The sequence below is a fragment of the Balaenoptera acutorostrata genome, chromosome 11 (assembly GCF_949987535.1).
Source record: "Balaenoptera acutorostrata chromosome 11, mBalAcu1.1, whole genome shotgun sequence".
NCBI classification, from domain to species: domain Eukaryota; kingdom Metazoa; phylum Chordata; class Mammalia; order Artiodactyla; family Balaenopteridae; genus Balaenoptera; species Balaenoptera acutorostrata.
The window spans coordinates 83,825,994-83,849,919 of NC_080074.1; the positions used below are offsets into that span (position 1 = coordinate 83,825,994).

At 40.2% G+C, this 23,926-nt stretch overlaps 1 protein-coding gene across 4 annotated transcripts in view; it reads right to left on the reverse strand.

The window, feature by feature from the left end:
• Positions 1-23,926, reverse strand: part of PPFIBP1 (PPFIA binding protein 1) — a 194,802-nt gene that overhangs the window by 123,643 nt on the left and 47,233 nt on the right. For 3 of the 4 annotated variants that reach the window (XM_057555996.1, XM_057555997.1, XM_057555999.1), the window contains one exon: positions 15,261-15,354. The exons of the other annotated variant lie outside the window; for it this stretch is intronic. The gene's annotated coding sequence lies outside the window, so the exon portion shown is untranslated. The remainder of the gene's footprint in view (positions 1-15,260; positions 15,355-23,926) is intronic. 4 annotated transcript variants of the gene reach the window in all.

Here is a 23,926-nt window from a genome sequence, read left to right on the forward strand (position 1 = left end):
AATGTGAAAATTCATGGCTCAAAAGGATGCAGGGGTCCAAGGTCTACCTGGTCACAAAAATAGTGTCCAAGATCCTCTTACAAAACAATGAAAAGAAAAATAAAGCAAATTATAAATGAATTCATAGAGAGTGCTGATAATTACCCCTATATTTAAGAATAGTTTTGTTTAGGCAGGAGGGATAGTTACATGCTTCAAAAATAGGTCTTTTCATTATGAACTGCAAGCAGGAAAACTGATAATTGCATGCAGGGTACTCTCTAATCTCAAGATGGATGGGGGGGGGGGGGTGGTTTCAATTGCACTGCCCAGAGTCAATCTTTTCCTGCTACCCCTTACTACCGCAACAAAGAGAACAACACTCTGCTTTCAAAAGTGAAATAAGATCCTCATCAGATAACACTGAGTCACTGAGTGAGTCAGTCATGAGCAAGGCAGGTATAAAAGCCTTAGGATAAATCTTAAAAGAATTATAAGCCTAGATCAAGAAACCCCTCTACTAAACAATTTCTGTTTACTATCCCAACTTTCAGAGGAATTTCATGGTTTTGATGCCCATTTGATTTCAATCTAACATGCTTTATAAAGAACCACTGAGTGTTTTCAAATGGGAGGGCAAACATCAATATCTTTTCAGATTGTGGCTGGGTTGAATGAAAATTCATCTCATTATTACTGAATTCTCTCAGTCTAGAAGGAAATCAGAATGGCAATTTACTTTGTTTTTCCTCATCTGCATCATAAATCCTTAATAAATCTTAAGGATTTATTATTTTAAGGGCAAATCCCTGAAACTAAAAGACACTCTCTCTCTCTCTCTCTCTCTCTCTCTCCTAGAACTTTCCTATACACCCACTCACAAAGAAAACACTTCAGACATTTAAAATATTAATATATTTTTGGATAGTTGCTTACAAGTTTCCCTTTCGTCAACTCCTCTGCCATCTGTCTTTGGGGCCTAGTTTTTTCCCAAATAGGGATGGGAATGAGAAGGAGAATTTTCCTCCAGTAAAGTGACTTTCAAAAATGCAGTTAGTACCATACTGCAACCACCAACATAGTAACTGATTCACATAAGGATCAAAGATGAATGCGAAAATCATTGGGTGAATAACTGACTGTCGGGGAACAAGATATGCACATGGTCCCCAAGAATAACCCCACAGATGACTTATTAGTGATTAAGGGGATTAGGTACCTTTACAATGGAGAGGTCCAGTGAACACCAACTTAATCCAATGATTAAATTTAGCCTAACCACCATCTTGTACCTTCTAAAGAGAAGCAGTATATTCTTGCTAGCAATGTTTAATCTAAATCTAATCATTAGGAAACCAATGGATGAACTCAGATTGAAAGACATACTTCTAGACAACTATTTTAGACTTTCCAAACATGTTAATGTCATGAAATGAAAAATAAGAGAAAACAAAAAAAGCAGGGAGACAAGATAGTTCAAAAAAGAGACTAAAGAGACATGACAACCAATTGCTATTTACCATCCTTATTGAACCCTTCAAATCTACAAAACTACCATAAAAGATATTTTTTAACATTTGGACAAGTCTGAATGGGGACTGTATATTAAGCCCTTTGAAACAATCCAAGAAAAAAACACAAAATAGAGAGAAAACGAGAAAACAAAGATGGGAAAAATGTTAAGAAAAACTCCAGTAAGTAGGGAATCCAGATCTCTGTTACTAAAATAAAGTATTGTATTTGCTATTCTTGTGTGACAGTAACGTCTTAAAGATGTACATATTTAAAGCATTAAAATTTTTCCTCTAAACAAAACTTAGGTATTAATCTGGTTTCTCAAGTGGAATAAACTGGGCAATTCTTTAATCTGGATTCATTCATCCTGGCACCTGCCTTTGGATTTACCACCGGGTTTAAGGAATTTTCAGTCTCATGGGTTAATAAATATTCATCCCCTAAGTCCCGCTAACTGTAAAAAGACAAATTAGTGCAGTTGAAAGAAGATTAGCATCTAGGCACTTTTAAAAAACATTTCAAATTTCAGGAGTTTATTTAGCTTTTGTAAGAGTAATTTTGCCCAATGCAGAGCCAGGGTCTCTGCCCTCAAACTATCCACAATTTTCAAGGCCTGGATATCTCATGTTGACTTTCAAAAGAACTTCTTGGGCATTTTCTATGTTTCTCACAAATCAAGAACAGTTTGCCACTTACAATACTAACAATTCCTACAGATTGTTTTGACATTTCCTTTTATTTTGAGTGGTGCTAGATTGTTCTGCTTCTTCCAATCTAAGAAGTAGCATAAGCCTAAAGTCACCATATAATGCATTGAACATCCTGAGGGACTTTTGAGAGAAGAGGGTGCTACCATAGTCCTTATTAACCTTTTATGGAGCATGCCTTTTATATGATTAAAGCTATAGATTTTCTCTTAAACAAATGCACACATTCATATATACTAAACACTTTGCAAACAATTCAGAAAGTTCAGAGACTCTCTGAATCCTATGCTTTAATCCCAGGTTCAAAACCCAAGTTCTTAAATAAAACTTCCTGGCTTCAAATCCCAGGTCCACTGCTTATTTGCAGTGGATCCTGGGGAAGTTGCTTAAGCTCTCTGGGCTTTCCATTTGATCTTTAAAATGTGATGCTATTGGGTTGGCCAAAAAGTGCCTTTGGTTTTTAAGTAAAAATAAAAGACACATTTTTCATTTTCACCAAGAACTTTTATTTATTTATTTATTTTTCATAGAATAGAGGTTTTTTTAAAAAAACTTTTAAAATTTTTATTTATTTATTTAGTTTTGGTTGCATTGGGTCTTTGTTGCTGCGCTAGGGCTTTCTCTAGTTGCGGTGAGCAGGGGCTACTCTTCATTGAGGTGCGCAGGCTTCTCACTGCAGTGGCTTCTCTTGTTGCAGAGCACGGGCTGTAGGCACGTGGGCTCAGTAGTTGTGGCTCACGGGTTCTAGAACACAGGCTCAGTAGTTGTGGCTCACAGGCTTAGTTGCTCCGTAGCATGTGGGATCTTCCCAGACTAGGGATTGAACCTGTGTCCCCTGCATTGGCAGGCAGATTCTCAACCACTGCGTCACCAGGGAAGTCCCACCAAGAACTTTACTGAATAACATATTCACCCTTTTGTCCTACTACCTTCTTCCATTTTTCAGGTAACTCCATAATTCCATCTTCCCAAAACTTTTTATCTTTTTGAGCAAAGAATTGTTCCAGGTGCCTTTTACAGTCTTCGAGAGAATTGAAATTTTTTCCATTAAGAGAATTTTGTACAGACCTCAATAAATGGAAATCCAAAGGTGCAAAGTCTGGTGAATATGGCGGATGAATCAGAACTTCCCAGCCAAGCTGTAACAGTTTTTGCCCAGTCATCAAAGAAACATGCGGTCTTGCATTATCCTGAAGGAAGATTATGCGTTTTCTGTTGACTAATTCCAGATGTTTTTCATCAAGTGCTGCTTGCAGTTGGTCTAACTGGGAGCAGTACTTGTTGGAATTAATCATTTGGTTTTCCGGAAGGAGCTCATAATAGAGGATTCCCTTCCAATCCCACCATATACACAATATCACCTTCTTTGGACGAAGACCGGTCTTTGGTGTTGGTTGGTGGTGGTTCATTTCGCTTGCCCCACGATCTCTTCCATTCCACATTATTGTACAGTATCCACTTTTCATCACCCGTCACAATTTCTTTTAAAAATGGAGGGACTTCCCTGGTAGTCCAGTGGTAAAGAATCAACCTTCCAATGTAGGGGATGCGGGTTCGATCCCTGGTTGGGGAACTAAGATCCCATATGCCGCGGAGCAACTAGGCCCATGTGCCACAACTACTGAGCGTGGGCGCCTCAACTAGAGAGCCTGTGTGCCAAAAACTACAAGCCCATGCACCCTGGAGCCCGCATGCCACAACTAGAGAAAAGCCTGCGCGCCACAACTAAAGAGAAGCCCACACGCTATGACGAAAGATCCCCCATGCCACAACTAAGACCCGACGCAGCCAAATATAAAAAATAAATAAATAAATGTAAAATGAAATAAAAATAAAAATGGAACGTTTCTGTTACGTTTAAATAGAGAATCGCATGCGGAAATGTGGTCAAGAAGGTTTTTTTCACTTAACTTATGTGGAACCCACACATCAAAGAGAAGAACATAACCAAGCTGGTGCAAATGACTTTCACCGCTTGATTTGGATATTTTCAGTATGTCAGCTATCTCCCACGTGGTGCAACGCTGATTGTTCTCAATTAATGTCTCCATTTGATCGCTATCAACTTCAACTGGTCTACCCAACCATGGAGCATTGTCCAGCAAGAAATCTCCAGCACAAAACTTCACAAACCACTTTTGACCCGTTCGATCAGTCACAGAACCTTCACACACTGCACAAATCTTATTTTTTGTGTTTCAGTTGCGTTTTTACCTTTCTTGAAATAATAAAGCATAATATGCCGAAAATGTTGCTTTTTTCCTTCCATCTTCAATATTAAAATGGCTACACAAAAATTCACCAATTTTGATGTCTCTTTTTATTTTTATTTTTTATTTTTTAATTTTTATTTATTTATTTTTAACATCTTTATTGGAGTATAATTGCTTTACAACGGTGTGTTAGTTTCTGCTTTATAACAAAGTGAATCAGTTATACATATACATATGTTCCCATATCTCTTCCCTCTTGCGTCTCCCTCCCTCCCACCCTCCCTATCCCACCCCTCTAGGTGGTCACAAAACACCATGCTGATCTCCCTGTGCTATACGGCTGCTTCCCACTAGCTATCTATTTTACGTTTGGTGGTGTATATATGTCCATGCCACTCTCACTTTGTCACAGCTTACCCTTCCCCCTCCCCATATCCTCAAGTCCATTCTTTAGTAGGTCTGTGTCTTTATTCCCGTCTTGCCCCTAGGTTCTTCATGACTTTTTTTTTTTTCTTAGATTCCATATATATGTGTTAGCATACAGTATTTGTTTTTGTCTTTCTGTCTTACTTCAGTCTGTCATACAGAGTGAAGTAAGATAAGTCTTTTTTTAAATGCACGCTGATATGACAGCTGTCACATACAATCTAACAAAATTGTCTCTAATGAAGTTAAAGACAACTAAGTTCTCCTAGAGCCATCTTACAGAAAAAAGCGGACGAAACTTTTGGCCAACCCAGTAATAGTACGAACCTCAAATTGCTACAGTGAGGATTTAGTAAAAGTGTCTGACACCTAGTAAAAGCTTGTAAATTTTAGCCACTGCCCTTGCTGTCATATACCTCCTTTGTTTTGAAATTTTGCATGGCTCCTAATGACCACAGAATTAATTCCAAGCAAACTGCCATTACTTTTCCCTCCATCAGGTTATGATGTGCTTTCCCAATCTTATTTAACAATGCTCCACCCTCGCCCCCATGCTCGCTGCAGTACTTGTCCCCTGCTGTCGCTCCCTGTACTTTCCTGCCTCAGTGCCTTTGCTTATACTGTTCCCGCCCCTTGGAACTGCCCTAACCATGCTACTACTCCTTCCATCTACCTTGCCACCTACCTACTCCCAAATGCACCCTTCAAGGCTCAGGTTAGATCCAAGCTCTTCTATGGAACTGAGCAGGTTGGAAATAAGTTTCTCCTTCCTTTGTGCTAACCATGGCTCTACCTGCAGTAAGTGTACATTTTATCCTGTTTTACAGAAATGCGCTTCCACGACTTTCTCTCCCACTAGACAAAAGCCCCTGTGTTCTGCTTATCTTTTCACGCTCCAAAGCCCCTGGCCCAGTTTCTTGTACATAGTAGCTCCAGGATAAATACTTGGTGAAATGAATCGTTAATCTGCAGGAAATAATTGAAACAGATAATATCTGAAATTGAATGTCATTTCCTCTCACATAAAATTTCACTAGCTTCTACTTTAATTAAGTCTAGTCCCTGGATGTTTATATTGGGGGCCAGGGAGTGTGGCACAGTGTAGGTGTTTCCTGAGTGGAAAAGCTCAGTTTTGTACAACAGACAAAGCTACTTAACAAAAGGGCAGCCCCAGTTTTCTACTTGCCTTAGTAGAAACTGATAGTCTATCCTCTCTTTTTTGTTTAAAAAGATGTTTTAAGCCTTCCTATTTCCTCTAGATAATGTTTAGATGCATTCACTCATTCAAATACGTTTACTGAACATTAACATGCTAGAGGCTGTGCACAAAGGTGAGTATCACAGACCCTTCCCCTGCAGAGCTCACACTTGGGGAGAGACAGGCATCTTGCCAGACGTAGCACAGGGGCTGTAATTTGAGCTAGAGCTGAAAGGAAGAGCTGGGCGAAGGGGCAGACAACACTGGCAGAGGGGACAGTCTATGCGATGGCCACAAGTCCTAAAAGGCATGCTTGGGATCCAGTGATGAGTCCAGTGTAGCTTGAGCACAGGGTGAACTTCAGTGTGATGGTTAAGAGATTGAAGTATGAGGTGCAGGGATAGAGCCAGGTCACTAAGGAGCTTTGAATTGTTTCTTATGGGGAGAATGGAGTTTTTGAAGCAAGAGGTTGAGATGAACAAATCCATGTTCTAGAGAGAAGTTTCTAATAACAGCAGTGTGGGAGTGGGGCTGAAGTGGAGAGAAGTTGGTATCGGGAATGTTAGAGAAAAAAATCCTGCCAGCCAGGTTCCATGGTGAGATGGAAGAAAGAGTCCAGTGCAGTTCCAGCCCTTAAGTAGTTTTCTCAATACGTTTGGTGGTCCTCCCGTTTCATCCTCAGGCCCAGCTGCAATACCCTCCATGCTACACCAGCTCTGACATTACTCTCTCTGACAGTTAGTAAGCATTTACATGAGTTAATTTAATGAACACAGTGGAAATTATCTAAGTTGAAAAGATACATCAGATTCATATCGTGCCCTCAAGTACCCAGGCACCATGGAGCAGATTTCTCCTGGCTCATTCTGTCATTCATTTATTTATTATTCATTCACTTGCTGAGGTCCCACTATGTGTTGGCCATTATTACCCTTCATACCAAGGACATGGGGATACACAAGATGTTGTTCCTATTCTACAGATGTTCAAAGTGAGGGCAGAAGTGTTAACTGTCATTTATTCAACAAAAGGAATTACTACTTGGCCTTCATCTTATATGAAGCTGTCTAAAAATGTGTTCTGGATATTGGTCACAATACTAACTTGTAACTTATTTTTACCTTAAATGATTGGCTTTCTACATAAACTGTATAGCTGGGCTGAGGAGGGTTCCTGCTACAATGTCTGGGATTACTTTGCTTATATTATACAGTAGATGTCTGTGAATCTGCCCACTCACTAAAATTTATTTGTAACCCCAAAATCAGTATCAGTGGCACTTTTGCAGTTGTTCATGGCCATGTACAGAGTGGCAAAAAATTTGAGTGCCCGTGTGCATGGTCCCAGCTGAGGTCAAACAAGGCAATGCTTTGCCTTCTCGTTTCAGCTTAGCTCTCCTACTATAAATAAGTGTCCTTTTCATGGTCTAACCTGTGCCATGTTTTTCATATTTTTGTGCTTCTGGTTGGTGATTTCAGTGTTTAAAATGGTCCCCAAGCATGAGGCTGAAGTGCTGTTTAGTGTTTCTAAATTCAAGAAGGCTGTGAGGTGCCTTGTGGAGAAAATGCATGTGTTAGGTAAGCTTAGTTCAAGCATGAGTTATAGTGTTGTTCATTGGGAATTCAACGTTAATGTATCAGCACCATTAAATAAGGTCCCTTTAAATGGAAGCAAGGTTATGTATTGGTCAGTTGTGAAGACACTGTGACAGAAGCTCACAGGAACCTAAGCCTGTGAATCCCCTAGGAGCAATGGTTCAGTAGGCACTAATTCAGCATTTTGGTGACTTTACAGAATGTCACTACTACAACAAACAAGAATCAGCTGCATTCTGTCAGGTCAAGAGTGCAGAGAACACACTGATTTTTTCTCAGCTCTACCTCCTGAGGATTCAGGAAGGCCACAGAGGGAGGAAACAGAAATCACTTTCTGCTAAGTGAAATAAGTCAGACAGAGAAAGACAAACACCACATGAGCTCACTTACATGTCCAACCTAAAAAACAAACAAACAAAACAAAATGAAAACAGATTCATAGATACAGAGAACAAATAGGTGGTTGCCAGAAGGGAAGGTGATGTGGAGGTGGGCGAAATAGGTGAAGGGGATTAAGAGGTACAAACCTCCAGTTATATAACAAACAAGTCATGGGGAATATGGTCAATATTATACAGCATAATATATACAGCATAAGGAACATGGTCAATATTATTATAACAACTTTGTACAGGGATCGATGGTTATTAGGCTTATGATGGTGATCATTTCATAACATATGCAAATGTCAAACCATTTTGTAATATACCTGAAACTAACATAATATTGTATGTCAAATGTGTTTCAATTTTTTTAAAAGAAGACAAAAAAATAAAAAAACAAATTACTTTCTGGGTCCTGTAACACTTCAGTAGAATTAGTTGGTATTTCCTGTCCCTGTAAAGTCACTTAGATAGTCTCACAAAGAAGGTCAACGTAAATGGGTGTTTTGGTATCACTGTTTTCTCTTGGGTGAAAACTTTATGCTTAAAGTCTGATACTCCTTGAAGACCACTTATTTCCTGCTTGATACTTAGTTTTTTGACAACTCCAACAATCTGGGTAAAAGGCCTCTGAAAGGGGTGTTCTGTGCCAGACCTCAGACAAGATCAATTTAGACTCTGAAGAACCAAAAAGCCCACTTTTCTAACCAAATAATCCATTCTTTAATTTCTAAAAATTTATAAACAATAAGACTATTTAAGTCTCACCAAATTATCCAAAACTTTTGAGAATGCCCCAGAATCCCATGTTTCCCTTTGTAATCTCAAACAGGAAACAACTCCCGGACATCAGTGTACTAAGAAGCCAGCTTCCCTACTCCAGGAATTCCATGCCTTTGAACCAGAAGCATTAATGGAGAATTCCATCCTGTCTTCTTGACTCTTTCCCAAGGTTGAGATAGTGTTTATTTGTTAAACAAAACAGTCATCCAAACACAGATCTGTTGAAATGCTTCCAAGCAAGATGAGAGGCCAAGGCAAGGAGGAGGAACAGCTAATCAGAAACCAAGGGCAAGAAAAGCTGGGTCCAAAATAAATAGAGTACAAAATGCCCAGAATAGCCCAGAAAGACAGCTGATGACCTTTTCTTCTAAAATCTCTTAATATCACAGAATCAAATGGTCCAAATATTTAAAGCCAAGCATATAACCACTACCATGAAGGTAAAGGAATAAAGTAAAAACAAACATACAAACAAGAAAAGATGATGGTACAACAACAACTTGTGTTTTGAAATACAAACTAAAACACAGACGGCAAATACAATTTATTGTACCTCATTTAGGAGTTGGTCGTCGGCCAGGGATTACACCTCAGTTCAAGGTAATGGTCACAGGAAGCTGTCAAGGCTATTTCAAACTTTGAAAGCAACCGTAATATTTCTAAGGAGATAGCATATATTATTTTTTGCCCGAAGCCTAAATGAATACTGCTACAATGCCTGTGAATTGCCACACCCCTAATTTAAGTCTCCTCTTGGTTGGAGCAGCTCTGGGCCGTGTTCTGACAAGGAGAGGCTAGCATTATGGTACGCAAGGAACATTGAACACACCCTGGGAATCCAACCTCATTTCTTTGGTTATAACGCACAAAGCCTTGAGCTACTGCTAAACAATGGATTTAAGAATGACTGAAAACCCTTCTCCCACTTCTTTACTCTCAAAGCGATGGAGACCCTGGCTAACTGAAATTCTGGTGCCAGAGCCCAGATTTCCCCAGAATACCACAATATTAAACCACAGATCCACTAAGCGGGAGTCAGAATTCCCGCAACCCTCTTCCTCCTTAAAACACTGCTGAGACTACATACCTAAGTGCCGTTAGAGATGCTAAGCCCTCCTCAATAACTGTGGAAATGCATGGCGACTTGAGAGAAACACACACCACCTGTGCAGCTACAGAGCCAGCGTGTACGTATGCCCTCATGTACACATGCTCCCTACATATTTTGATTATTTAGACGTGTAAACATTTCCTGCTCTCTGTCGGCAGTTACACTCTTGCATATCTATACTAAGGAGAAAAAAAGTCAAAGGCACTGACTACCAGTTTCCCAAGAGGTGAGGAGAAAAGAAAACAACTGAGAATAAAAAGATGGCCATGACTTTGGTAAGTTAAGCAAAGAGCTTCAAGCAGCCCTCAAACTCCATCCACACGCTCACACACATGGAAGCGTCTGCTTGAAGGAAGAGTTCTAACAGCCCAACTAAATCTCCATTTGATTGTAAAGGTGATCTTAGACATTTGGTGAGAGAGAGAGATAACTAGAGGGAAGAAAAATAAAAAGGAAAAGGTTTCATAAATTTCATGAAGAAAAGAAATTCACTTATGTATTTTCTCAGGTTATGATAAATCAATGAAGCACAAGACAAAACCACATATGTGACACACGATTCCAAACAAGATAGCCATCCCCAAGCAGTATTTTCAGAATGTTTAGTTCAAATTGCCTAGAATAAAGAATGTTTGGGCTTCCCTGGTGGCGCAGTGGTTGAGAATCCGCCTGCCAATGCAGGGGACACGGGTTCGAGCCCTGGTCTGGGAAGATCCCACATGCCGCGGAGCAACTGGGCCCGTGAGCCACAACTACTGAGCCTGCGCGTCTGGAGCCTGTGCTCCGCAACAAGAGAGGCCGCGATAGTGAGAGGTCCGCGCACCGCGATGAAGAGTGGCCCCCGCTTGCCGCAACTAGAGAAAGCCCTTGCACAGAAACAGAGACCCAACACAGCCAAAAATAAAAATAAAAATAAATAAATAAATATATATATATATATATATATATATATATATATATATATATATATATAAAAAGGATGTTTGGTCCAAGACACATAGTCAGGAGATAGAAAACTTCAAACCCCATGTAATAATGAAAGTGATAGAGACTGCACGAAGGGTATGGACAAAGGGCGCAAAGGGACAGAGCTGGGGTGGATGTTGCTCTTTGGGGATGATGCTATCTCAGTGGCTACAAATCGCCTGCTTAGAAGCCACTGCACGACCAGGTGGAGTGATCACGTGGGCGGGCCCGAGTAACGTCCTGCACATTCCCATGGCCTTCCTCGGCCTGATGAAGAGGAGGCCGTGCTGAGGTCCCACTTCATTCCTGTGCCTGGGTCCATTCCGCCTCAAGGTGGTATAACCAGACAGCTTTCACCACCGTCACCCGTGATCTCAAGAACCACTACCACATGGGAGAGACCAGGGCGTTGCCTGCACTCTAGGCAAATGATATTTCTTCTACTTGTCAGCTGCCAGAACATCTAAATGTCTCAAAGTACAAACATTCCAAAGTTCTCAGTTTACTTTAAATCTTTCCTACATGTCCTCCTACACCAGCTTCATGCAGATACCCCTGGGTACAAGAGGATAGAGGTAAGAACTTAAAAGTAATTATTAAGTGATAACACTATTTAGTAATCTTATTATATTAAGTCAGTTGAATCCATTGAATCATTTCAATGCTAGTTTTTAGATATCATTTTTAATAAATAATTTCTTCAACATCAGGAACCACAGAATGTATCCAAATTTTGTGATACTCCCAACTGTGGGACTGCAACATGAGAACTGAGAATTTAAATAGAGACATGAGATAAGGCCAAAGGCAGCTTTCATAATCCAGCTATGCCATATATTTAAATTCAATGTCTTGAATATTTATTTACGTAGTTTAACAGAAATATAAACATCCTTTGATGAACAAAGCAAGTGTTTGAGAGCTGGTTAAAGTAAATGTCAGTGTGAAAATGAATTTATATATACTTACATGGCCTGCACAACAGTCTGGTCATTTGTTTTTTATTTGCTGTGACGTTCACTATTTTGTGAACTTAGGTCATATCTTAAAACTGTTTCTTCCCCTACTATCATAAATGCCAAAATCTGCTGTCACAGAACTTCTGATCTGGGGCAAACCCATGAAAGAATATAGCATTCAGAAAAATACAGCTACACCCCAAACTTGATATTATTACATTTAGAGAATTCACAGAATCTTCCTCTGCCTCAAAGTCTCAGTCTAACTTTCTGATTTTACAGATGAGAAAACTGAGACCCAGGATTAATAATACACCTGAAGTCCCACAGCTAATTTGTAGAGAAGTCAGAACTAGAATTTCAGAGTCTTGGGTCAAATGTTGTCTTTGACTCCACTCACTCTAAAAGTTTCCTTTTTAGAACACTAGATTATTCATTTGTTAGATCATAATCACACTGAGGGCAAAATCAAGCTTAATCTACACCATTTGCCCCAATATCTAGTCCAGAATTCACCAACAAGTGGAAAGATGTCCCCAACCACAGCCAGTTGGAATGGACACACTATACCAGCTGTGGTCTGTAGTGAATCACCCACAGAGCCTCTCACCAAAGTTCCTTGGTACATAAGGACACTTGTTTGCAAAATGCCTTACAAAAATTGACAGTGTAATATATAAAATTATGAATTTCCTTTGTGCAAAATAACCCAGCTTTCCTGTGGATCTCAGCTCCCTTGGTCTCTTCCTGAACTAACGGAGTAAAACAGTTCCAACCACCAAGAGTGTCTTCACTGACACACCCTGGAGAGGGACCTGCCAAGGACACACAGACAAATGTTTCTCTTCATCTTCCCTCTGAGTTTCAGTTTAAGGCGGGACAAGTAGGAAAATATTTTTGTTAGTGTTCACCATACTTTAAAAAAAACCACTAAGTTAATCTCATATTTTAAAAAAATAATCTGAAAACTTCTACAAAGTATCAGATACAGAGTCAAATGGGTAATATCAGTAATAATAACAATCAGAAAAAATAAGAATATTGGTTATTATTTTTAGTACCAGTGCAATGCACCCAGCAGCACACTCCTGACACTATCGAAGTAAATTGTCACAGGAAACCTATAAGGTAGGTGTGTCCATATCCCCATTTTACAGATAAGGAAGCTGGCACAGAGAGATCACAGGGAAAGAAAGTAGAGCTGTGATCTGAACACAAAACAGTCTCCCGGCAAAGCCCACATGCTCACATCCTGTATTTGTTTGAAAAATACATTTATTCTTAGTTTGGTAACTTTATTAAGTTCATTCTTGACTCAAGATTCATACTTTAGGGACTGTTTTTTCAAAGCTTCCTTAAAACAAAAGTTAGACTTAATAAAGTTGTTCAGAAAATGCTTTGAGAGCTCCAGCCTGCCTGCCCAGATCAATTTTCATTTCTCTGTTCATCTCCTAGACTCTTCAGGTCTCCGAAGCTGATTCTTCCTCTGGGTTGTCACTTGTCCAGGCTCTTGATCTGGCTGGTGACATATCCTAACCGTTTCGAGGGGAGCCCAGACACATCTGTCTTCCAGATCTATTTTCTCTCCTTGTCTGTAATCCCTTCCTGAACCCAACCGAAGCCCTCCTCAGTCAGGGGAGCAAACCCTTACCACATCACACACATATGAGAGGGCGCTTCCAGCCAGCCGCACCCCCAAGAGTAATCTATGTTCCTGACCAGCATGCTTAGAACATCACGCTGAAGCAGACATATCACCTGTCTACCTCAAATCAACTTGTCTGCTTGTAAAGATGTTTACTTCAACATTATTTCACAGGGCTGCTGAATCCAAATTACTGAGTTGTCCCTGACCAAAGTACGATCATCACCAAAAGATATGCACAAAAATACTCATTGGAGCACTATTTATAATACATCCAAACTGGAAACTACCGAATGGCCAGCAACTATAAAATAAACATACAATTGAATACCATGATAGTAAGGAAAATGAAAAAAATAAACTATACACAGTATCCTAGAGGATTTTCACAAACATAATAAGCAAAATAAGCCAGACACAAAAGAATATAAACTATATGATTCTATTTATATCAACTTTAAAAATAGGCAAAACTGTATCAATGGCGTTAGAAATCAGGAAATTGGTTACTCTAGGGAGCATCAAGGGGAGGAGAGTTCTGGGGTGCTGGTAATTTTCTGCTATCTTGCGATGGTTACACAGATGTGTCCACTCTGTGACAATCATTCCATCAAGCCATCCACTTATGATTTGTGCACTTTGCTCTGTGTGTAAGATACTTCAATAAAAAGCTGACTGAAAGACGCCCTGGAGAACATCTGGTCTGCTCTCCTTAGATGGCATAAGAGTAACTGTTTCCCGTAGATGTTAAATATCTCAAAGGCACACAGGAAATCCGTGGAAAGGCTGTTCTAGACATTAGATCTCTTAAATCACTCTCCAGGTACCAAAGCTACCTTTCAAATTTGGGCGGATGTTTCTCTAACTTCCTTCCTTATTGTGACGACAGCAAAGGTTCAGAAGGATTAGGATCACATTCCTGTTAAGAACACAACCCAGAAGGTTCCGGGCTCTAGCAACAACTGTGCCAAGGATGAGCGTTTAAACACTACTTAGAATATGGCAAATCAGCAAAGTCAGACAGCATGGGGTTCACACCCCACGCTCTTCCCCTCTTCCAAGCTGTGATCGTCTGCATGCTCCTTACCTCCCTCTCAGCCTCAGTATCCCCATCTGGATCACCATCACTGAAATATTAACTCCTACTTTACAAGGCTGCCACGAGGATAACACAAGGTAGTAGTGTCAGAGTAGTGCAGTGCCTAGCACGTGGCAAGAACTCAGAAAAGGTATTCGTTGAATGAGTATTGATTGAATTGAATTAGTCAAGTGCTTGTCACTTAATAGAAGTTCAATAAATAGTTAAGTATCATTATGATTCCTGAGCAAAAGAAACAGGGAGGAAAGGAGTAAATGAGCTTAAACGGAAACACCGCACTTTTCTAAGCCTGTGGGGTCATTAATGGGTCGACCAACAATTCTCACTGACTTACATGGGGCACTAAAACGACCCGTGGGATAAAGAGCAATAAAGGATTTGAGAAAAGGGCAGTGCTTTTTATGTGTTACCAGGTCTGTGTTTTCCTTCTCCACGCCAAATAAAGATTTGCTCACTGACTGTCACAACATGTCTAAGTTCTACAACCACCTTTGTTAGTCATATCGCTTTTAGAATTTAAAAAATTTTAAAGGGGGTGGTAGGTCATAAATTCTCATAGACTTAACGAGTAGACTACATAGTCAAGTAACTTTACTCCTGGGAAAAACTTTACACACTGCATGTACTGACAGGTTTTAAAGATGTCACAAATGAACAATAATGAGGAGGGAGTTTACTTACATTTAAAAAAAACAAGTTTAATACTGTTTCTTCCTTCAGCTCTTCAAATCTTCCATGTACTGATTAGCAATCTGATCCATAAAGTTCTCTTATACTGAAAAGAAACAAATATAAAGAAGATAAATTAAAACTAACATCAAACTATAACACACCATAATAATTTACCATATAATTTACCTAAATTATTATGTAAGCAAATGACATCAAACTAGATAACACGTGTGCAATTAAAAACAATACAATGTGTTAAGGACCAATAGATTTAACTGACTTCCTTCCATCTGTCCTTCTGCTGTTCCTTCCTCTCCCTTCCTTTCTCTTCCTTCCTCCCTTCCAGTGTTCTTTTTTCCTTACTTCCTCAGTTACTGGACAACCTCAAATATTCCTTGAAGCCTGACCTTCAGCAGAAACCCACCATAATTAATTTTTATAGCACAAAGTACCTGGCACATGTTAGGTACTTTATAAATGTTTGCTGAGTAAATGAATGAACCATAGTTTCCCAATACTTAGTTGTTAAGGTTTAAAAAAAATGAGGAAATTTACTATTTTCTTGTCCAACAGGAATACATAAACAATATATACAAACATATACACTGTTTTCTAGACTTGTCTGATTCCTGCTTCTTTTTTTTTTTTTTTTGGCTGCGATGGGTCTTCGTTGCTGCATGCAGGCTTTCTCTAGTTGCGGTGAGCAGGGGCTACTCTTCGTTGTGGTGTGCAGGCTTCTCATTGCAGTGGCTTCTCTGGTTGCAGAGAACGGGCTTCAGTAGTTGTGGCACGTGGGCTCAGTAGTTGTGGCTCGCAGGCTCTAAAGCACAGGCTCAGTAGTTGTGGCACACGGGCTTAGTTGCTCCACAGCATGTGGGATCATCCCAGACCAGGGAATGAACCTGTGTCCCCTGCGTTGGCAGGTGGATTCCTATCCACTGCGCCGCCACGGAAGTCCCCCTCATATCTCTTTTATTTTATTTTATTTTATTTTTTGTTGTTTTTTAAAATAAATTTATTTATTTGTTTTTATTTTTGGTTGTGTTGGGTCTTCCTTGCTGTGCACAGGCTTTCTCTAGTGTGGCTAGCAGGGGCTACTCTTGATTGTGGTGCATGGGCTTCTCGTTGTCGTGGCTTCTCTTGTTGCAGAGCACGGGCTCTAGGCGTGTGGGATTCAGTAGTTGTGGCACATGGGCTCAGTAGTCGTGGCTCACGGGCTCTAGAGCACAGGCTCAGTAGTAGTGGCGCACGGGCTTAGTTGCTCCACGGCATGTGGGATCTTCCTGGGCCAGATATCAAACCCGTGTCCCCTGCATTGGCAGGCGGATTCTTAACCACTGTGCCATCAGGGAAGCCCCTGTATCTCTTTTAAATAATGTATACTTAGAAAAAATTCCCAGTAGTATATATTTGGGCATGAATATCCTCACCATTACAGTACTACCATATATTTTGGTCGTGAACGAATGCTTAGGAATAGTAAAAGTTCCAATACCTCATAACTACCTCCATCCAAATGAGAAAGCTGAGTGTCTCCAAGTTAAATACTAGAGACATTATCTCACATGTGCTTTTCAAATGTATATATGATCAGGGCCAGTTCTAGACAAAATTATGAGGTAGGAGTGTAGCTGTTTCTTTCTCTCTGCCCTTTTGAGGAGCCAGTGACCTCACATGTTTAATTAAGCAGGGAAGCGATAGGATCAGCTCCAAAATTCCAACAGCTTAATGGATATGGTTCTTGAGAACATTTTCATTTAAAAAAAAAAAAAAAAGAGCTTCAGAAGAGGCAGGTGCTTAACATTGAAATAAAATGTGTTACTAAAATAGAATTTGGGCACGAATGGTGGATAGAGGTTGTCTTGAAGGAATTTCCCAGCTCAAGTAAGATTCTGTCCATTCAGCCTCCCCTAAAGTTGACTTCATATATGACCCTATATACACACCAATCCAGGTAAATTTTAAGCAATTAATAATGCATACATAAGCAAGCCTGATTTTAAGACTAGTGTGTGCTTCAACAGTAAACAGGTATATTAATCAGCAGTTTTCGAAGTGAGTGTCTAGGAACCCTGCCCCACAGGTGCTTCTGAGAACAGAGGCGGGGCTGAGTGGATGTGTGGTAGCAGGCAGAGCAATTTCACCTTTATCTGTTTTATACTTTGATCCAAGATTTAGTTGGAGAATTGGTTCCTTGAGCTGCTTATAAAAGGGTGCAAACTAAACAGTGATTACATTAAAAAAGCTAGGGCAGAAATCCCAGTGAGCTTATAACGTAGCTGATCTAGAAACATAATCACACCAAAATCCAACCACCATCTCTAACAGAGCCTTTATGGGAAAATGTGAGTTTCAGCCTGGGTCCCAGAGCACAGGTCAGCCTGGGTCCCAGAGCACAGGTCAGCCTGTGTCTGAGCAGGCATGAGCCAGGCCTTCTCTTCCTTGCCAGCCAGTGCCCTGGAACAAAGGACAGAAGGAGAGCCCCTACACTGTGACAAGGACTGAACCCACAGTGAGGGCATGAGACTAGGGTGGGGAGGGTCTGTGAATACTGCAGAGGTGGGGAGACAAGGGGCTCCAGCAGGGAGCCAGACGCAGAGATTTCTGTGAGTCAGTCACTTCTCCAGGCCCTGCCCCATCCCCATCAGCGTCCTTGCTAGAAATTACATGTGCAAAGTTTAGATGCTTTACATATGCCAGGGCCTTGAATAGGAATGAGGAAGGAGAAATATCAGTGAAACAGCTTAAGGAGGAGAAAAAAATATACCTTTGTTCTATAAGGCCCACTTCAAAGCAACATGTAAAATTAGAAAACAATTTTTTTTAAGCGTATTATAAGAAAGTATTGCCTGAACTTGCTCCAGAGGAATTCAGGTTCACTAAGAGGCAATGGGTATATTCAATACCTCCCTCAGCACAGAACTCCAATTATTTGGCCTAACCAGGACTGAATACATAAAAACATTTATAAACATGAACCACTAGATTTTTTGAGCTTCCATTGTGAGCCTTGTTTAAATAAGTCAAAGATATCCTTTGTGATACAGTTTTGATCGAATTCAAGAGACTTTAGTCATTTCCTTAGAAACAGACATAAGCTATAAATATGAACTAACCAACAGTCAGCCACTCACAAAAAGGCTCACTGACAAGTTTAATTTAAAAACAAGAACACATTATTAAACTGAAAAGTAAGCCATAAAAAAATCTGAACCCATGCAAACAACATTTCCAGCAGAAAAACCCTTAGTGTAATGACAAGGATAATTACAAACAACTTTTTATATGACTCACAAACCTTTCCTATACAGAGGTTACAAAAAAGAAAAAAACAAAAGCCAGCCTGTATTTGCATCCATTTAATAAAACAAACCCTTAACATCCTTCCCAAATCTCAGATTTCAAATACCAAGAAAATTCTCCAAACCACTAAATAAGTGACTTCTATATATATCCCTTTGAGATGGAAAACACATTTATTACTATTATTTATTTTTTCAATCCCTTTGATTTTGTAAAGCATGACCATCATAACTGAGAGTAACATGTTACACTAATAATCGTTAGGAAGTGAAGTTACTGTTTACTATAATAATGCCATATTTCATATTTTAAAACTAAATGGAATCCGAAGTTTCTATTCAGGTTAGACTTAAGTGTCTAAAAGCAGGAGTCTGTATGCAGGGCAAATACGGTCTGCCACCTGTTTTTATAAAGTTTTATTGGAACACATCCAGGCCCATTTGTTTACATGTCATCTATGGCTGCTTTTGCAAGACACAGTGACAGAGTTGAGTAGTCGCAACAGAGACGGTAAGGTCTGCAGAGTATAAAACATTTGTTATCTGATCTGGCCCTTTAAGAAAAAGTTTGCTGACCTCTGGTCTAGGAAACAGCTATTTCAGTGGACTAAATCCTGAAATGAGAAACACTAATCCTGGTGTAGTCATCTCGCTGGGTAACTACCTAAGTCACTTCACCTTTGACTGCTTTTTCTCATTTACAACACAACAAGTCATAGGTATTGGGAACTTGTGAACCAGACACTATTCTAACGGCTTTACTTTTAGCAAATGAACAACAAATTCATTCATTTAATTCTGGCAAAAACAGAGGGAAGTGAATGATTATCCCCATGAAACAGATGAGGAAACTGGGGGAGAGGGGTTAAATTAACTTGCCCAAGGTCACATTTCTGTTACATGGAAAAACTGGGATCAGAACTCAGGCAACCTGGGTCCTGTGCTGGTATTATTACTCTCTGTGCTGTATTGATAATAATTTTAATTTCATAAAAGTCACAGATAATAAAAGGAAATCTCAAAAGGTTTGTTAGTTAGAAATGTTAGGTAAGGGCTTCCCTGGTGGCGCAGTGGTTGAGAATCTGCCTGCTAATGCAGGGGACACGGGTTCGAGCCCTGGTCTGGGAAGATCCCACATGCCACGGAGCAGCTGGGCCCGTGAGCCACAATTGCTGAGCCTGCGCGTCTGGAGCCTGTGCCCCGCGACGGGAGGGGCCGCGATAGAGAAAGGCCCGCACACCGCGATGAAGAGCGGTCCCCGCACCGCGATGAAGAGTGGCCCCCGCTTGCCGCAACTGGAGAAAGCCCTCGCACGAACCGAAGACCCAACACAGCCAAAAATAAATAAATAAATAAATAAATAAATAAGAAAATCCTTTAAAAAAAAAAAAAAAAAAAGAAATGTTAGGTAAGTACAGTAAAGTACACCTCTGCATGGTTTAGGATAAGATACCTAAAATAATAATATAACTGGAGTTCCATAGACTCTTAAGACCCTTCTGATTCTAAGATTAGAGTTAATCTTAGGGTATTGGGAATATAAAAGCCTACAATACTCTATTTTTTTACCAGGAGTAATCAAAGACTCAAACAAACTGACCAATGTCTATCTTTCCCTTGGTAAACAAGGCCTCTCCAGAAAGGGCAGTTCAGGCCCTTCAGAAAGCCTTCAGGATAAAGACTTAACCAGCGGGACCCTAAGACTTCCAAATTTGTTCCCATTGCTTCTTATCCTCCACCATTTTTTTCAAAATAAATTTATTTATTTATTTTTCGCTGCATTGGGTCTTCGTTGCTGCGCACGGGCTTTCTCTAGTTGTGGCGATTGGAGGCTACTCTTCGTTGCGGTGTGCGGGCTTCTCATTGCAGTGGCTTTTCTTGGTGGGCAGCACGGGCTCTAGGCGTGCGGGCTTCAGTAGTTGTGGCACACAGACTCAGTAGTTGTGGCTTGCGGGCTCTAGAGCGCAGGCTCAGTAGTTGTGGCTCATGGGCTTAGCTGTTCCGCGGCATGTGGGATCTTCCCAGACCAGGGCTCGAACCCGTGTCCCCTGCATTGGCAGGTGGATTCTTAACCACTGTGCCACCAGGGAAGTCCCGCCACCATTTTGCCATTTCGGAAAAGGCTGAGGGAGCATCAACAGAAATTATGGAATGACTACTCTTCATATCTGCAGCAAGAGAGCCCTAGCCAGATTATCAACCACACGGTTCAGGAAGACATCCCCTTGCTGAGTCATCCCCACCACATCCAGAAATTCTCCAGGATGCCTGGGGGAAACATGTCACCTAAGTGTGAGCCAGTGCTCTTTTGTACTGAAAGATATGATCTAAATATACCGCTAAATTACTCATCACCAACTTCATACTTAGATAGAGATGATCATAGCCATCTTCTTAGGCTAGTTTTTGATTGGTTCCCATATCTGCAAAGTCCAAATCCTTGAGTTTGACATTTAAGACCCTCCTCATTTTATCCCTTACTTACTTTTCCAATCTTACTCCTGTTTTTGTTCTTTCATGTAAACTGGATGGCCTGTTCTTTCTCCAACAAATCATGTCTACTCATGCTTCATCCCATCTACTCCTGCTTCTGAGGCCATACTCGATCCAGACTCCCCTTTTTTCACTTCTACTGCCAACATCGCATCCAGTGTACAGGCCAAATCTCTGTGTTAAATATTGTGGAATATAATTTCTATTTCCTATGAGGGTTGGATCTTCACAATCCAGGAGGGGAAACAAGTACATAATGGACTAAACTAAAGATGTATATTAAAGGTTCAAAGTGCTACAGGACCCAGATCAGGGGATCTAAAAAGATGTTAGAGGGCTTCCCTGGTGGCATAGTGGTTGAGAATCCGCCCGCCAATGCAGGGGACACGGGTTCAGGCCCTGGTCCAGGAAGATCCCACATGCCGCAGAGCAACTAAGCCCGTGCGCCACAATTACTGAGCCTGCGCTCGAGAGCCCACGAGCCACAACTACTGAAGCCTGCGTGCCTAGAGCCCGTACTCCGCAACAAGAGAAGCCACTGCAGTGAGAAGCCCGCGCGCTGCAACGAAGAGAAGCCCCCGCTCGCTGCAACCAGAGCAAGCCCATGTGCAGCAACAAAGACCCAACGTGGCCAAAAATAAATAAAATAAACTAACCCCCCACCAAAAAAAATAAATAAAAGGAAAAATATTTAAAAAAAAAAAAAAAGATGTTAGAGAGAGGCCATCACTGAGTCGGACCTTGAAGGAAGTGGGGAACCTTATAGAGTGGTTGAGTGCATAAAGTTGTAGGGGTAACCATATAGGATAAAGGTTTATATCGTAAACTTCAAAGCCAGATAGTCCTGGGTCCAAAATCCTGGCTCCCTTTGACCGGAAATAGGGTGTGTAGGAGTTACAATCAAATAAATCAGGTTGATGTCTAACCATGCCCCAAACCATATTTGTAGCCAGTTCTCAGGTCTTGTTCAAATAATAAAGCCTTTCATATTATGCCCCCATGTAGTCTTCCCATCTCTGACTGCCAACAGCGTTTCATGTTTCGACCCATTCATTCATTTGGGCATCTAATCACACATTGATTTCCACTGTTTAAATATTCCCAAAGTATGTTTTGCCTCCTCAATGAGATTTTGTCATCAAAGAATAGACTCTTTCAAATAGACCCTTGGCATTTTCAAATTGTAGGTTCAAGGTCCCTGACAAGTAAGGCTAGTTTAGCCGAGAAGCAAATTTAAATTAAAAACTTGGGCTGTTTGGCTAGTGACATGGGGCCCAGCCAACCATAAACATCTGTATTCCAACACGGCTTTGTTTTCTGCCCATCCAGTAACTCATATGAACAGACTGAAAACTTATTTCTTTGTGGGATGGTCAGACAAAAAGCTAACGGCTAGGACTAGTGATAGAAGTAAAGATCAAGTGAAGCAGTACAAGAAAGTGATGATTCTTAGCCAAAAAAAAAAAAAAAAAACAGAAGTTAAAGAGTTGAAGAAATTATACATTATGTATATTTGAAAATCTGAGGCTGGACAAAGGGCTTCGGACTAATCCCTTCAGTGTTAAAAAGGTTAGGTGTCCAGTTTTTTGTGTGTTCTCACAGTACTAAGCACCATGCTGTAAACACCAGCTGAATGAACAACCTGATAATCTCCGAGGTCCCAAAGTACTCAGTGATCCCACTTTCCGTGTCAAAATCAAATTCAATAGTCAAATTTCCCTCGAGGTTGCAAAATTTTAGTATTCACAATGTCTACTGACATATTACATCAAATAAGGGCCACATGTTTTTATTTATTTATTTTTAACATCTTCATTGGAGTATAATTGCTTTACAATGGTGTGTTAGTTTCTGCTGTATAACAAAGTGAATCAGTTATACATATACATATGTCCCCATATCTCTTCCCTCTTGCATCTCCCTCCCTCCCACCCTCCCTATCCCACCCCTCTAGGTGGTCACAAAGCACTGAGCTGATCTCCCTGTGCTATGCAGCTGCTTCCCACTAGCTATCTATTTTACATTTGGTAGTGTATATATGTCTATGCCACTGTCTCAGTTCGTCCCAGCTTACCCTTCCCCCTCCCCGTGTCCTTAAGTCCATTCTCTACATCTGCGTCTTTATTCCTGTCCTGCCCCTAGGTTCTTCAGAACCATTTTTTTTTTAGATTCCATATATATTTGTTAGCATATGGTATTCATTTTTCTCTGACTTACTTCACTCTGTATGACAGACTCTAGGTCCATCCACCTCACTACAAATAACTTAATTTCGTTTCTTTTTATGGCTGAGTAATATTCCATTGTATATATGTGCCACATCTTCTTTATCCATTCATCTGTCGAAGGGCCACATGTTTTTAAATTAACATGTTGTTTCACAGTCATATTTGTGTTGTTTAGTAACAGCTTGCCTTTTTTTAAATTCTAAAGTTTTATGCCCAGCTTTGCCAATATTGGCAAATTATTTTTTATTTCCTAAAAAGATTCTAATTCAAAGATTCTAAGAAATTTTGGAATTCAAAAGTTGTTATTCTTTGCACTTTTTACTGAATTGATTGAAGTGATTAAAGTCTGCCATAAAGTTTTATGTAAAAATAAATATATGCACGACTGCACGTGTTATGGGGCAGTATGCTGGGAGCAGAGGTGAGAGAATGAACACAGCTCAGCTTCCAGGCACACCGATTTTCCTTTGTGACAAATACTTTAAACTTCGTTTTTTTATGACAAATATCATGGACCACAGTGAAAATCTTACATAACAACATATTAAAACTTCATATGAAAAATATTACGAACCATAATGTAAAATTTACCTTATATTTAAACAGTGGATTTCAATACATTTGGGGGCAAGAATTTTAGAGTCGATGTTCC